The sequence below is a fragment of the Microcebus murinus genome, chromosome 11, assembly GCF_040939455.1.
Source record: "Microcebus murinus isolate Inina chromosome 11, M.murinus_Inina_mat1.0, whole genome shotgun sequence".
In the NCBI taxonomy this organism is placed as follows: domain Eukaryota; kingdom Metazoa; phylum Chordata; class Mammalia; order Primates; family Cheirogaleidae; genus Microcebus; species Microcebus murinus.
The window spans coordinates 62,657,291-62,672,928 of record NC_134114.1 but is presented as its reverse complement, the minus strand read 5'-3'; positions in this window follow the sequence as shown (position 1 = coordinate 62,672,928).

The window sequence follows — 15,638 nt, the reverse complement described above, 5'->3', positions numbered from 1 at the left end:
TAAGGAAATTGATAGGCAACAGAGAGAAATAAAAGAATACACAGAGACTAAGGTATAGGTTATAGTTTTATATATATATATATATATATATATAAAGATCAGATAGAACACAGCAGGGGTACCTAGGAGAATGGCATATCTCCATAAATGCCGACAATATGGTTAGATTCATATAGGTTTTTATAATCATAGACATCAATTACCAGTTGTCAGGGTATCATATTTGCATATCAGGTAATGCAGTTGCTAGTGGATACAGGTAGTGGGTTAGGGTCAAAAGTCCTCTCAAGGGGCTTCTAATCTATCTAGGTGAACAAATAGGTACAAAGTCTTTCAGGGGCTAACTTCTAAATTCTAAGAGGTAGTTGTCAATTAACAAATGTATAACAAAAGAGGTATAGTGACTCTATATTTCTTTGATTAGTTATGGCAGACTTAAAGGTAGACAGACAGAAGAGAGCAGGAAAGACATCCCTATAAAACAGGTTGTTTATAACCAGTGGGGCGCACCTCTGGGCAAAGTGCACTCATTGTCTCCAGCTCCCATCCTGTGGGCCATATTTGCCTTGTCTTGTCTGTCAAGACACAGGGAAGCTCACAGATTTTGAGATATTGGGAAGCCTTCCTGGAAAACATCCCTACAGGAGATTTGAGAGCTCTCCCATGATAGCAGCCTCTAATAAGTGAACCATGAGTCCACAGTTTCCTTCAGGGTAAAACCCTGCAAACTCCTGTTTCTGTCTTTAATATCGGGTTATACAATAGAATAATGATCTTATGAGCCACATTTCATTAATTCCTCAATCATATTTTCCCAACAACCCAATTACTAGAGATTTCATCAGGCACATGTATCCAAAGGGAATTCCCTCATCATGTCACAAGAATATTCATATCTTGCCAAGAGTATGATTATTAGTGGATGTTACCCTTGGTGCTGCTTACTTCTTTGGCCTTTTTTCCCCAATACTTGTACTAATTTTTTCAATGCATGTGTTATTGAGTTTGATTAGACCACATAGGTAGTTTAGAGAAAATTGAGATATTTCATTCTTTTAATACCCATAATTCATGCAGAGGCCATAGAAAAGCATTCAGTGCCTTTTAGATAAATTAATGAAGTTTAGATAATGTACATTCAAACTAACCTGGCGAGACATGAGATCAATATAGGTAAATGAGGTGTAAAAAATATAAACATAATAAGTTTGAATTTTAGGTAAAATGATTAAGTCTAAATTAGGGATACTAATTGCTTTACTCTATGAGATTGATGTACTCTTCATTAGAAATGTTTGAAGCTACCAAATGTGTAATACATAATGGATCAGCAAAATATATTTATCATTTTTTATGTATATGTATAGGAGGTTTATAATTTATTAAAAATATATTTCAAATCATTATTTAAGGTTTTACAAATTATTCCTCTGATAATAATATTGACATGTTCCTAATTTTTAAAAATGCTTAATAAAGTTTTACATTAAACACTTTAAGGTTATGAAAAATACTTACCTATAAATAAACACAAGAGAGAGTAAATTTGATTTTTGGAATATTAACAAAGATATTGGAGGCAATCCGGAGTGTTTTATCATTGTCATCAGAAAAAACAAGGATTAATTGCTGTCATGTTCTTTTTATACTACCTTGTGGGGTACAAATTACATTTTTCTAACCTCAAGACCTTAATCAAAAACAACAAGATTTGAGCTGGTATTAATCTGCAGCTGCCAGTGGCAGCCCTTCCATAGCAGAAGACTGCAAGGTCAGCGATGTGAATTTCTGCAAAGAACAGAACATACTTATCAGGAGACTACACCTGGTGAAGCAAAAATGCATGGACAGTGTGCAAATCAAAACTGTGCTCAAAGAAAAGGCACACTGAAGGCAATTGCCTTTTGCCTCTGTGTTTGAGAGTGAATTGTAAAAGCCATATATTGAGCACACAAACACAGAACCTGTTTATCCAGAAAAGTTCTTGGAAAGTTCCTTGAATTTCCATTTAACCTAAAAATATAAGTAAAAAGAGTACTATGAATAATAATAACATGAATGCTATAACTTTCAAATAACTTTTACTTATTCAGAAGTGAATGGCAATATAACTATTTATTGGATAAAACTCTAGGTTTAATATTTATTAATGGCTAACATGCATTATATCTTTTTCAACCCTGATGAATCTCTTCTTCAAAAGCTTTCTTTATCCAATACCATTCTCACTCTTGATTGTTCAGTTTCAGAAAACCTTCACCACCACCCTGAATGAGTCTATAAAACTTCATTTTTCTGTACTCATTAATTGGGATCTCACACACTTACTTTTCTCTGCGTATTGGGTATCTGGGCCTTAGAATTATGTTGAGAATGTTGGATAGAACAGCAAGTAGCAGGATTGTGGTAATCACATGAAGTCATGTCCACTGATGTGGCCTATTATGTATTTGATTCTCCTGTACAATTCAGTTTATATATTTTGTTTTTTTCAAACATGTCTGAGTCTGAACCTGATCATAAACTTTTTTTATTTCTATAAGCATGAGAATACTTTTTTTTTTTAATTTGCTAGATTTAGAGATACATTTTTTTTTGTTGTTGTTAAATGGATTAATTGTATAGTAGTGATGTTCAGGTTTTTAGTGTACCCATCACCTGAATAATGTACATTGCACCCGATAGATGAATTTGTTCCCTTGTCCCCTCCCACACATTCTTCCTCTGAGATTCCAGTGTCCATTGTACCACTCTGTATGCCCCTGAAACCCTTAGCTTAGCTTCTACTTATAAGTGAGAACATGCAGTGTTTGGTTTTCTGCTATTGAGGTACTTCACTTAAGATAATGACCTCTAGTTCCATCAAAATTGTTGTAAAAGATATTATTTCATTCATTTTATGGCTGAGTAGTATTTCATGCTGTATGTATACCACATTTTTTATCCACTCCTTGATTATTGGGCACTTAGCTTGATTCCATATCGCTGCAATTGTGAATGTGCTACAATAAACAGATGATTTCAAATGTCTTTTTGATATAATGATTTCTTTTTCTTTGGGTTAGATGCCCACTATTGGGATTGCTGGAAACATGGTAGATCTACTTTTAGTTCTTTGAGAAATCTCCATACTGTTTTCCATAGAGGTTGTATTAATTGACATTCTCACCAACAGAGTGTAAGCATCCCCTTTTAACCACATCCATGCCAACATTTATAGTTTTTGACTTTTTAGTTATGGCCATTCTGACAGGGGTAAGTTGATATCTTATTATGATGTTAATATGCATTTTCCTGATGATTAGCAATGCTGAGCATTTTTTCATATTTTTGTTGGCATTTGGATATCTTCTTTTGAAATTATCTGTTATTGTTATTTGCCCACTGTTTAATGGGATGGTTTATTTTTTTTCTTGCTGATTTGTTTGAATTCCTTATAGATTCTGGATATTAGTCCTCTGTTGGATGCATAGTTTGTAAATATTTTTTCCAATATGTAGGTTGCTTATTTATGCCATTGATTATTTCTTTTGCTATGCAGAAGCACTTTAGTTTAATTAAGTCCCATTTGTCTATTTTTGTTTTTGTTACATTTGCTTTTGAGGTCTTTGTCATAAATTTTTTGCCTAAGCCAATATCCAGAAGAGTTTTTTTTTGTTTTGTTTTTTTTAGGTTTTATTCTAGAATTTTTTGGTTTTAGGTATTGCATTTAAGTCTTTGATCCATTTTGAGTTAATTTTTTGTATATGGTGAGAAATAGGAATCCAGTTTCATTCTGAAGCATGCTTCTATCCAATTTTTCCAGCACCATTTGTTGAATAGGGTGTACTTTCCCCAGTGAATGTTTTTGTGTGCTTTTTTGAAAATCAGTTGGTTGTAGGTATTTGGATTTATTTCTGGGTTTGCTATTATTTTTCTTAGATATATATTTCCAGTTTTATACCAGTACCATGTTTTTGTTACTATTGTCTTGTAGTAAAATTTGAAGTAGGGTAATATGATGTGTCCATATTTGTTCTTCTGTTTAGGAATTAGGTTTTCCATTATCTATTTAATTTTTTATCAGTGAAAATATAATACATGTTTGTAGCAAAATAATGATTGTTGGATGGATAGCTGAATGAATAGAAGAGTGAAATGAATAATAAAATATCTGTCAAATATATTATGCAAGTCTTTGAGAAGTTCTACAAATGTCTTTTTTATTCTATCAGACTTATAGATTTATTCCCAAAGTTATTAGCCCTGGACATTTTAGAACAATCAACCTACTGTTACTGCAAATCTATATCAACTATGACTTGATATATTTATACAAAGATAAATAACAAGAGACAAAATTGTTAAAGTTCTTTTAAAAACATCTATAATGACTCAAATTAAAGAAGTAACTGATTATTTTTCTAATTTTTCACAATTCACAGTCTTGGAAGTGTCATATAATTTTTATAATAAAATTCAACAAACTTTATAGTAGTAGTAATAGTTATACATCCTTATGGGAAATCTTAGAGAAAAATGTCATTAATTATCTAAAAAATTGAAGCAGGAGTTAAAATAAAAAGATTGTTGGAGAAATGCATACCAGGATATTTAATATAAGTGAAGTAAACACAGCTTTCACATTTCATGATTAATTGATTTGGTAAAATATTATATTTACCTGCCCATCTAGTAAATGGGCAGGTAATCTAGTAAATAAAATCAAATTTGTGCATCCTTTAAAAATATATAAAATAAAGTATAACTATAATGTGGTTGACCTGACAGCCTTTCTGTACTTTGGAAATTCTCCAAATTATATTTTGTTAAAATAAGACCTATACAAAAATTTAGATTTCTTTCACCAGGAATGTCAATAAAAATGCAGAAAGAGGAGGTAAAATTAAGTAACACTCTATAGGAGATGTGTGTTGGAGAAAATCGCTTTCTGGGAATATTTCTGATATACATGTGTAGATATTGAGATTAATATTGAAATTATAAATTTGAGTTTTCCCAGAACCATTTATTGAAGAGAGATTCTTTTCTCCAATGTATATTTTTGTCAGCTTTATCAAAGATTAGATTACCATATACTGATGGTTTCATCTCTGGTATTGTTGGCAAAACCCTATCAGACATTGGCCTAGGCAAAGAATTTTGGAGGAAGACCCCCAAGGCAATCACTGCAGCATCAAAAATAAACAAATGGGATCTGATCAAATTAAAAAGTTTCTGCACAGCCAAGGAAACCATCATTAGAGCAAATAGACAACCCATAGAGTGGGAGAAAATATTTGCTATCTACACCTCTGATAAAGGTCTAATAACAAGAATCTATCTAGAACTTAAAAGAATTAACAAGAAAAAAATCAAACAATCCCATCAAGAAATGGGCTACAGAAATGAAAAGAAACTTCTCCAAAGAAGACAGAATAATGGCATGCAAACATATAAAGAAATGCTCAACTTCTCTAATTATTAGAGAAATGCAAATCAAAACAACAATGAGATACCACCTAACCCCAGTAAGAATGGCCTATATCAAGAAATCCCAAAACAACAAATGCTGGCGAGGATGCGGAGAGACAGGAACATTACTACACTGCTAGTGGGACTGCAAATTAGTGCAACCTTTGTGGAAAAGAATTTGGAGATATCTCAAGCAGCTAGAAATAGAAATACCATTTGACCCTGCAATAGCATTGTTTGGGCACCAAAAGAGCATAAGACATTCTATTATAAAGACATCCGCACACGAATGTTTATAGAAGCACAATTCACTATTGCACGGTCATGGAAACAACCCAAGAGCCCATCAATTCATGACTGGATAATTAAAATGTGGTATATCCTCACAATGGAATATTACTCAATCCTAAGAAATGATGGTGAGCTAGCACCATTTATGCTATCCTGGATTAAGCTTAAGCCCGTTATCCAAAGTGAGGCGACACAAGACATGGAAAATGAGCTACACATCTACTCGCCATCAAATTGGTACTGACTGATTAAAACTATGGTTTTCAAATGGTGGCAATGCTCACCAGGGATTCGGGGGGGGGGACCCAATCTTAGGGAGGTGGCAAGTATTTTGGAGGGGAAAGGCATTAACTCTAACCCTTCTTAGGGAGAGGCAAAGATGTACAATGTAACCAAAATGTCAAAAAAAAAACACTTTTTATTGAGTGGTGGGCAGGTGGTAGGGGGGAGGAGGAAAGGGGTGTATGCTCCCATAAAGTGTGTGATGCACACCACCAGGGGATTGGACACATCGGGGGAGGATAGGGGGGCAGGGGCAATATTTGTAACCCTAACAATATTTGTACATCCATAATATGATGAAATAAAATAAATAAATAAATAAATAAAATGTAACCTTTCAAATAAAGCACATACACACACAAAAAAAGAAATTATAAATTTGAGATTATAAATATTGAGATTATAAATAAATCATTAATTAAGGGTTAATTTTGCATATAATGATTTTACTAAAGAGCGAGTAAGTAAATTGTCTGTTTATAATGATAAACCATGTATTATATAATAATAATATTTAACACAATTTGATTGAGAAATAATAGGGAAAATTTGATCTCGTATAATTTACAAAAAATTATATATAGACAATTTGCTATTACAAAGCATGTTGCAGAGGCACTGCATGAGTTAACAGCCACTGTAAAGAAAATCTTCGTGGTACAATAGCTGAAAAAAAATGCCTAGGAGATTATTAGTATGTTCTTTTAAACTGGGAATAGCAAACATAATCTCTTCATAGTTGGGAGATTCTTATGTAAGTTAAGTCCCATACAAATTATGTCAAATTCCATACCAAAGCATGTAGACTTATATTAATAATATATGTATAATGAAATAATTCACATAAGAGAAACAGAAAATACAATATCAAAATAACTAAAATACAAATGATAGGTTTGCAATTGAAGCGATCAGCTAAAAAATTGAATATTAATGAAAATATTAATATGTTCCTAGTATATAGAATGTATAACATATGCTTGCAATTCAACAGCAAAAAGACAAACCACCCAATATAAAGATGGGCAAAAGACTTGACCGGATATTTCTTTAAAGAAAATATACATATTGCCAACAAGCACATGAAAAGGTGGTCAACATTACTAGTCATTAGAGAAATACAAATCAAAACCACAATAAGATACCATTTCATTTCCAGTAGAATAGTAATAATAAAAAAATGGAAAATAACAAGTGTTGGCAAGCATGTAGAGAAATTGGAATAATTAAGCTTTGTTTGTAAATATGTAAAACGGTTCAATTGCTATGGAAAACAGTTCAGAGGTTCCTAAAAAAATTACACATAAAATTATCATATGAACAAGCAATTCTAATCATAAGAGACAAAAACAGATATTTGTATACCAATATTCATAGCAGTTTTATTCACAATAGCCAAAAAGTGGAAAAAACTGAGATGTCCATCAACAGCTGAATGGATAAACAAATGGGAATACATATGCAGCCATAAAAGGAATGAAGCACTGATACATGTTAAAACACAAATGAAGCCTGAAAACATAATGCTAAGAAGCTAGACATAAAAGTTCATACCAAATGATTTAATTTATACTAATATCCAACATAGGTAAACGTAAAGAGACAGGAAACAGACTGGTGATTGCCAGGGCTTGAGGGAAAATAGAATGGGTGGTAACTGGTTAATGAGTACAGGGTTTACTTTTGCAGTAATGAAAATACTTAGGTATTAGATAGAGGTGATATAATTATTTATTGAATGTACTAAATTTCACTGAATTATTCTATATGAAATGGCTGATTTTATGTGAGTCACATCTCAGTGAAAAATGAAATAATCAAGTGATATATACATAAAAATTAAGTAAGATGGTTATATAACAAAAGGAAGTCAGGCTAAGGTTAATGAGTATGTGTGTTTTTTAAATTTAGGTTATATATATATATGTATATGTATATGTACATACTTATTTCCATTTAAAAGCTTTATTTTCTTTTTATATTTATTTTAATTTAGTAGATGTAAAGCCAAAAAAATTATATTCAAAGTTAATGATGAGTTCACCAGAATAGTTTCAAAATAAGAAAAGCTGGCAACGTATGTACTTTTCTCAGATTTTCTCAATCTAAACCATTTAAGACATAAATGCTGGTAGTCTTTCCAATAAATAAGCCTCTAAGTTAATTTTTGATAGAATGTTTCTCTTGACAAATGTTCCTGGAGCCATAAGGTAACACCTTTCAAGTACAGCAGTATTAAACTTCCTGTTGATCTTTTCTAGACCTCAGCTGAGTTCAGCCTGGCAGCACAATGCCAATATCCCACTAAGCAAGCCCCATGAAAGCACTCACTCCTTCAGAGACCACCAGCTGTGTTCCACAGAAGTAAGGTTTGTATAGCAAAGCAGAACAACCTCTTACATTTTTTTCCTTCCTTCAAAAAAACAATAGGGTATTATAGCACTCAACGTTGAGGCAAAATTATTCACAGTTTCAAGGGGTTGGCTGAGACTGCAGATTCAGCTCTAACCTTAACCTCAACCGTTAACATTAACAAGTTTATTTTTGCATGGTGACTGAAATAACGCTACAAATCAAATCTAAAGTTGTTTGTCACAAGAATGTCAAGGGGATTGTGATTCAGATATCAAGGATTGGATTACTGTAGAGAGGTCCAGTAATCTAGTGATTCATTTGGGGGGTGCCAATAAGGATTCTTTGATCTTAGAAATATTGTTATACCAACACTAAGATACAAAATTTCTATTTTTAAAGTACTATATACTATAATTGCCTTCTTTTAAAATTTAAATAACTGCTATATGGGGGAAACTCTTAAGCTTAAACTCAGTAATATAAATGAGTTTAGAACCTGGGGTGTACTGAATATTTAAAAGAAGAGAAGAATCAAACAACAAAATAAGCAAATGAACAATAAAAGAAGACACAGGGATGGAAATATACCATAGACAAAATCACTTTTTTTCCTTTATGTTTAAATAATTGTTAAATATTATTGTTTTCAAAGCAATATATGATACACTGGACTAATGTACAACTAGAAATGAATCATTTTCAAAAAAATTCATACTTCTTCAAATACCCCCAGCTTTCAAAAATCTCTCCAATCTGAAACTCTCTCTAGTTTTTCTGAACACATGTGCTATAGTGATAATTTCCATTGTTGTCTTAATTTTTCTTTAAGGTAATTTTAGATATATGTTATGCTTCCTTTCTTTATTGCTATATTTGATCATTGCTTTTAGGGACATTTTCTATATTTCTATTTATTCTTATCATCCTTCATGATCTGCCCAAATATTATTTTCTAGGTGTTGGTTATTGTGCCTTTCTGATAAATGCATTTCTAAGGATTTTATAGGTTTTTTATCATTATTACAAATGGATGTTTCATTTCACAACATCCAATTGAAGAAAGAAAAAAAAACTAGCTTTCTAATTCATGGATACAAATAGTTTTCTAATTGTTTTTTTCCTCACTTAATTTTTATAAATTGTATTGTTGCTGATTTTTTTCCTCATGTTAAATTGTTTGGTGAACAATTTTCTTTACTTGTTTCTTGCCATCGATATGTTCCTTTCTTTCCTTCGGGAAATACATTTTTTTTTAAAATTCATGATCTCTTAAGGAAACCATCCAGAACTCTTATTTTTTATAGTTACTATTTCTGATAAAAAGACCTATGTGGCTGAGCATTGGGACTAATGGCAGAATATGAATTATTCTCAGTTTTGCTATTTACAAGCTGTGTTCTCACTAAAATTCAGTGAATGTAGTCCCTCTTTTTAAAAAAGTTAAATTATCAACACACACACACATGCACACGCAGATTCCATGACAGTTAAAAGAGAAATAAAGGAAAGAGGGTTCCATAAGTTACTAAGGCATTCGAAGTATTGTTTAACCAATACTGCAAAAGTGTGAACATCAATACTAAATATCTTTAAGATTTACCTAGTATCAGAGGCCTAATAATGAAATCTATGAGGTATTACCTTAATATTATTCATAGGCTATATTGCAATTGAAATTCATAGTAGCAATCATGGTAGCAATCATGGTAGAAAAAAATTACACACATTTTTATTCCAAAGTTATTAATATAATTTACCTTCTGCAACTTTTACAGTGAAGAGTTTTATCTTTTTCTTCTTCTCAATTTTTAGAGGCTTGTATACAAATAAACTCTATGAACAATCAGTAGCTTAGAAATTGCATGGTTAAATGATTTATTATGTTTACTTTTTAATAATATATGAACCCTGAATATGTTTTTCAAAGCATATATATAGGTCAGTTCCTCCGGGTAAGGACAGAGGCAATCTGGGGATACTTCCTACTGAAGTACTGAAGGGTGGTGAGGGGTGGAGAGGTGACTTGCATTTTAAATAGCAGAAGCAGTCATTGTTGTCTGGCTAGCCCAGGGGTGTTAGATACAAGCAAGCACCGTTGGCAGACAATCTCCCTCTCACAGGAATTCCCCACTCTGTAAAGAGTTGATGTTTGAAATCCAATGGAACTTACAAAATATTTATAGAAAAATATAGAATCAAGTAAAAGCAAAAGAAGCAATGGCAGGAAGCCTTGAACAGTCTTGTCATGACTCATACAGCCTGATATGTTATGTAACTTGAAGGAATAAAAGTAGATCATAAATTGGTTAGATCAAAATTATGTCCAGAATGAGAAAAAGGAAAATGACATTAAATCTGCTTTGAAGAATTTTGGTTGAAGGAGAAAATAAGGTAAAAATAGAATTTGGGTAAAATGTATAATATATTGTTTGATGTCATAAGAAGGAGCTAGAGGATCAAGCCACTGCTTCACATTCCTAGTCAGGGAGATACATATTTCCTTTTGCTGCTCACCTTTCTGGCTCCCTCAAAATCTATGTTATTGAAAAAATAGTGGATGAAGGTGACTGGGACATTGTGGAGGAACTAAAGTATTTTTAAAATGCTCCTCTTAACAAAGGTGATCCAACAGTGGAATTCACCTTTAAAGAAGATGTGACCGTGTTCATATGGAAATGAGCCACTGAAACATCAAAGATGCAGTGACTCTTTGAGATCTGTCCTGTTTGTCTGCTTGGGAATCTCACATGGTGCAATTTTAGAACAAGCCTTCATGAGCAGTATGACAGCTCCTGCTGGATGGGGTTTCTTGCTTGCACACTCACCTGTATTTCTTCACCAGTTCAAATCCAAGTGCATTTCTAGAACCATTTCAAGTTCTAACTGCTTAAGATCTTTTCCTAAACATTTTAGTACATATTGATAATTTTTTTCAGAATGCTTTAAGCAGCTATTATTATATTACCGAAACTGAGTAATTTATTATTCTTGTAATTTCACAAATGCTATGATTTCGTCGCATAAACCCCTAGGCCATAAGTATACAATCCTACTCAACCATCAAGAAAGCTAAACCTAAATTTTTTCACTAGTAATGCAATGCTCTGGAAACCAGAATCTGGCTTGTTCATATAAGATTTTCGCATGCTGGAAATTATACATAAACTTTACAAGACATAGAGTTTGTTGAATGAATAAATTTACTAATTATTAAATGTGTTTAAATGTTGCTCTAGTTACAGAATTATTAAATATAAACAGGTATAAATGCAGACACTTTGGTTCTGGAATAAGATAATTTTACTCTGAGATTTATCAAGCAATAATCTAAGCCTCTATTTTTTTAACAGTAATTTATATACCTTACTTTGGTATTTCTTTATTTCAGAATTTTTCTGGTTTTATTTAATATATATGCTTTTAAATTTCAAAATATTAAGGGGGTACAAATGTTTTAGGTTACATGTTTTGCTTTTGTAATGCTTGAGTCTGGCTACAGTGTACCCATCACCCAAACAGTGTTCATAATACCCAGTAGGTAGGATTTTTCCCCTACCCTCCTACTCTCTCTGCCCTGGTTGATTTTCACTGTGTTTTACTTCCCTCTGTAAGAATGTGTGGTCATAGGTCAACTTTATCTGAAATCATGTTAAAATATTTTAATTAAATATATTATTTAATTAAATATAATAAATTATATTTATTATATAATTAAATTATATGATACATTTAATTAAATATAATAAAATGATATCTATTCATGTACAGATATTTAAGAGAAATACTCCTTCATAACAGAAAGTGTATTTTAAGTAATGGAAAAAATGCAAGACTAGGAGGGAAAAAGAGAAAAAGAGAACTTATCTACATGACCAAGGTGATAATAATAATTTACATGTTTCATAATGATTACTTCAATAATATCTGAATATGACACATCCTCTTATAGAAATAGGAAATAATGTTTTGTGTTATAAACCATAAAAATGATTTTTTAAAATAAAAAATCAGTGATCTTTGCTTTCAGACATTCAAATCATAATTTTTGCAAATTTTCTGAAGTTTAGTAACTATTAACTGATAATGCTATTAATGTGATTTGGAATGTAATATTTAAGGATATCTATGATGATAGACATAGTCTCACTATATAAAGCAAAGACTGATCTTATATCAAGTTTTAGGGAAAAGCTGTGGCAGATTGTATAGATCAGAGAGGATGAGATGTGTTTATGATAGCCTTGGAAGCATGTTTTATCTTGGTTACAGAGGCAAGAGTGGGTCGACATTGGCTTAAAGATGTGTTCAGAGGAGTAAGTCTAATGCTGAATAGTTAACTTTCAAAGTATAAGGCTGTCACTGATTGTCTGCTCTTAAAATTATGCTCCCTAAATTGAGCTGTTGATTAATTAGAGAAGTTTAAAACTAGTTCTTGTGTTTAAATATTATTCTGATTATGGAAATAAAATAGATTTATTAGACAGATTTAAAACCAGTTTTGAAGGTTATTTGTTAAGATGGCTATAAAATAATCAGTCTTTTTCTAAGTGTGTTGGGACTTTTTAATATTCTCAATGCCCCTGTTGGTCCTCCTTCAGCCAAATCTTCAGGAGAGAGCAACAACATTTATTCAGATCTTCATCACTATTGTTCATTCCTCTTTCTTTAAATTGACAAGTATTTGACAAGTAAAATACTTATGGTGTACAATGCAATGTTTTGATATATGTACATATTATGAAATAGCTACATCAAGCTATTTAGCATGTGTATTACCTCACATACTTATCATTTTTTATGTGGTGAGAGGTCTTAAAATTTACTCTTTTAGCAATTTTCAAGGAAAATGATCCCCAGATTACAGATGATACACATTCCTGAGAACATATTTCGATAGGATTTGTATGTGACTCAGATCCCTGATGAACAGAGCATATATAGTATTAATAATAATAACAATAACAATACTATAGTGGCTCATGTATGGTAATAATAATATAGTATAATACTGTAATAATAATAATCCCCCTATACTGTAATAAAAAGTTATAGAAACTATTGTGCTCTTTCTTTTAATTTAAACAAACAGAACATAAAAACAAATGCATAAAAAACATTTAGATAGAAGACAGGAGAAATTACCAAAAAAAGATATTGAAGGTTGTAAACTCTCACCCTAATGTCACATCAATGCTAGGCTAATAGGAGTGTTATACTTATTTTGATCCTCTAATGTAATCAATAATAACCTGTCCATTTCAATAAGTAATCCATTATGCTTCTTAGTAATGGTTGATGCTCTCATTGGAATACTGCCTTTCACGTGTTCCATTATTCTCACTTTATAATTGTTCTGAAAGTCAAGCAACTGAAGCCTAATGCTTTCTCAAGGAATGATGGCATCTGGCCTCCTTCCGAATGCTTACTTATTTCTATTTTTGTTTCCATTGTAATCACTTTTCTCTTCACTGCAGGCTCTCCTGGATTTACAGTGAACTTTCGCTTTGGTGACATGGTCATAAGGGTAAACAGACACACAAAATGGAATAAAAAAGTTAAGACAAAAGTGATGCTCTGCATAAGCAACTGTATAAACAATGAGATTAGCCACTAGTGTAAAGATACGGTGCCAATAAACCATGGGTTTGTTTACATATGCCGAAGAAACTAGTTCCCAATTTGTTAATTTAATTATTTCATTATAAATTAGCCTATGGAGAGCCTTGGGAACCTGTTTGTAAGTCAGGTGGTTAGTCCATAACTCAGACACTGCCTGTATACCATATATTGTTATTAGCTATAGTCACCATAATATACAATAGATATCTTGAACTGTCTATTCTTCTGGAAGATGAAGTGTTATTTCACAAAATTTTCAGTGCACATGTTGATCAACATGATTTCATCCTGTGTTTGTCTTTGATTTATTTGTTGAATCACTTGTAAGGACAGTGGCTGTGTAGTAGCTCTTAGAACACTAAAAAAAATGGTGCCAAAAAAAGTTTAACTAAACTATTATAAGACTGCCAGAAACTCCAAAATGATAACCTAGTATTTCTCAAACCTGAACAAGAAAACTTGAGCAAAAAAATGTCCCAACCACTCCGTAAATCTATCTGAAATAAGCAGAATGTTTTTTCTTTGAGCTTAGATTGTTCCACCTCGCATTTATTGTTAACCAAGATTGAGCATGAAGTGCTAGAAACGGTGTCAACTTTTATCTGGTTAGCCAAAACAAAATCCAAAGCTATTTAGTTATCCAAAATAAAGAATGTAAGCTACTTAATTATGCCCCTAGGGCAAAAACTCTTTATTTATGATGTCAGCCAAAATGAAGAAAATGTTGAGGACACTCAGAAGTTATTCAAGTCCTTCAGATAGGACCATTGTTCTTGGGTTTCTCTTTCTACTTGTTATTACCCCTGGAAACACATATATTTCTTTGTACTTCCTATAAGAGAAGAGTCCACTGAAAACATTGGGAGCCACACACCTGCAATGGTCAAATTAATTTCTTTGCATAGCAATTAGCCAGGGCCATGATTTGAAAATGAACATGACTATCATATGTGATCTAAAAAAGAAAAGCAAGAAAAAAATATTTTGGTGGGCATAAGAAATGTAACCAATCTTAATGGATCTGTGGGTGTATAGGTGTGGCCACAATAATAAGTCAATGTTACATCCCCCCAAATATCTGTATTGCCCTTTTCTAGATGAAGGATGTGTTTCTTCCTGTTTGTATTGTCTACAAATAGTATCATTGCTTAGAATAGTATATAATAACCAGTTATGCTTTTCTATAATTTGTCTGCAGGATTAATAGCATGAAAGAGCAGAATTATAGAACTAACATTTTAATGGTCTGTCATGATATCTAGACTTAGGCAAGTTAGGTAAGCTAGGCAAGTTAGGCAACTTGATAAGATGTCATAAATGCATAACTTTAAACAAGAGGAAAATTTCCCTAAAAGCATAAAGAACAGAATGTTTAAAGAAAAGTATCAGTGGTTACAAGCAGTTAGAATTAATATTACTCTGATAATCACAGGAAGAAGCATGTATGTTCATTAGCTTGTATGTATGGTTTGAGAATCTGGCACTCAAGAAAAATAAATATCTGTCATGGTCAATTTTAGGTGTCAATTTGACTGAGCTAAGGGGTGTCCAGATAACTGGCAAAACACTATTTCTAGACATGTCTCTGAGGAGGTTTTGAGAAAACATTAGCATTTGAATCAATATACTGAGTAAAC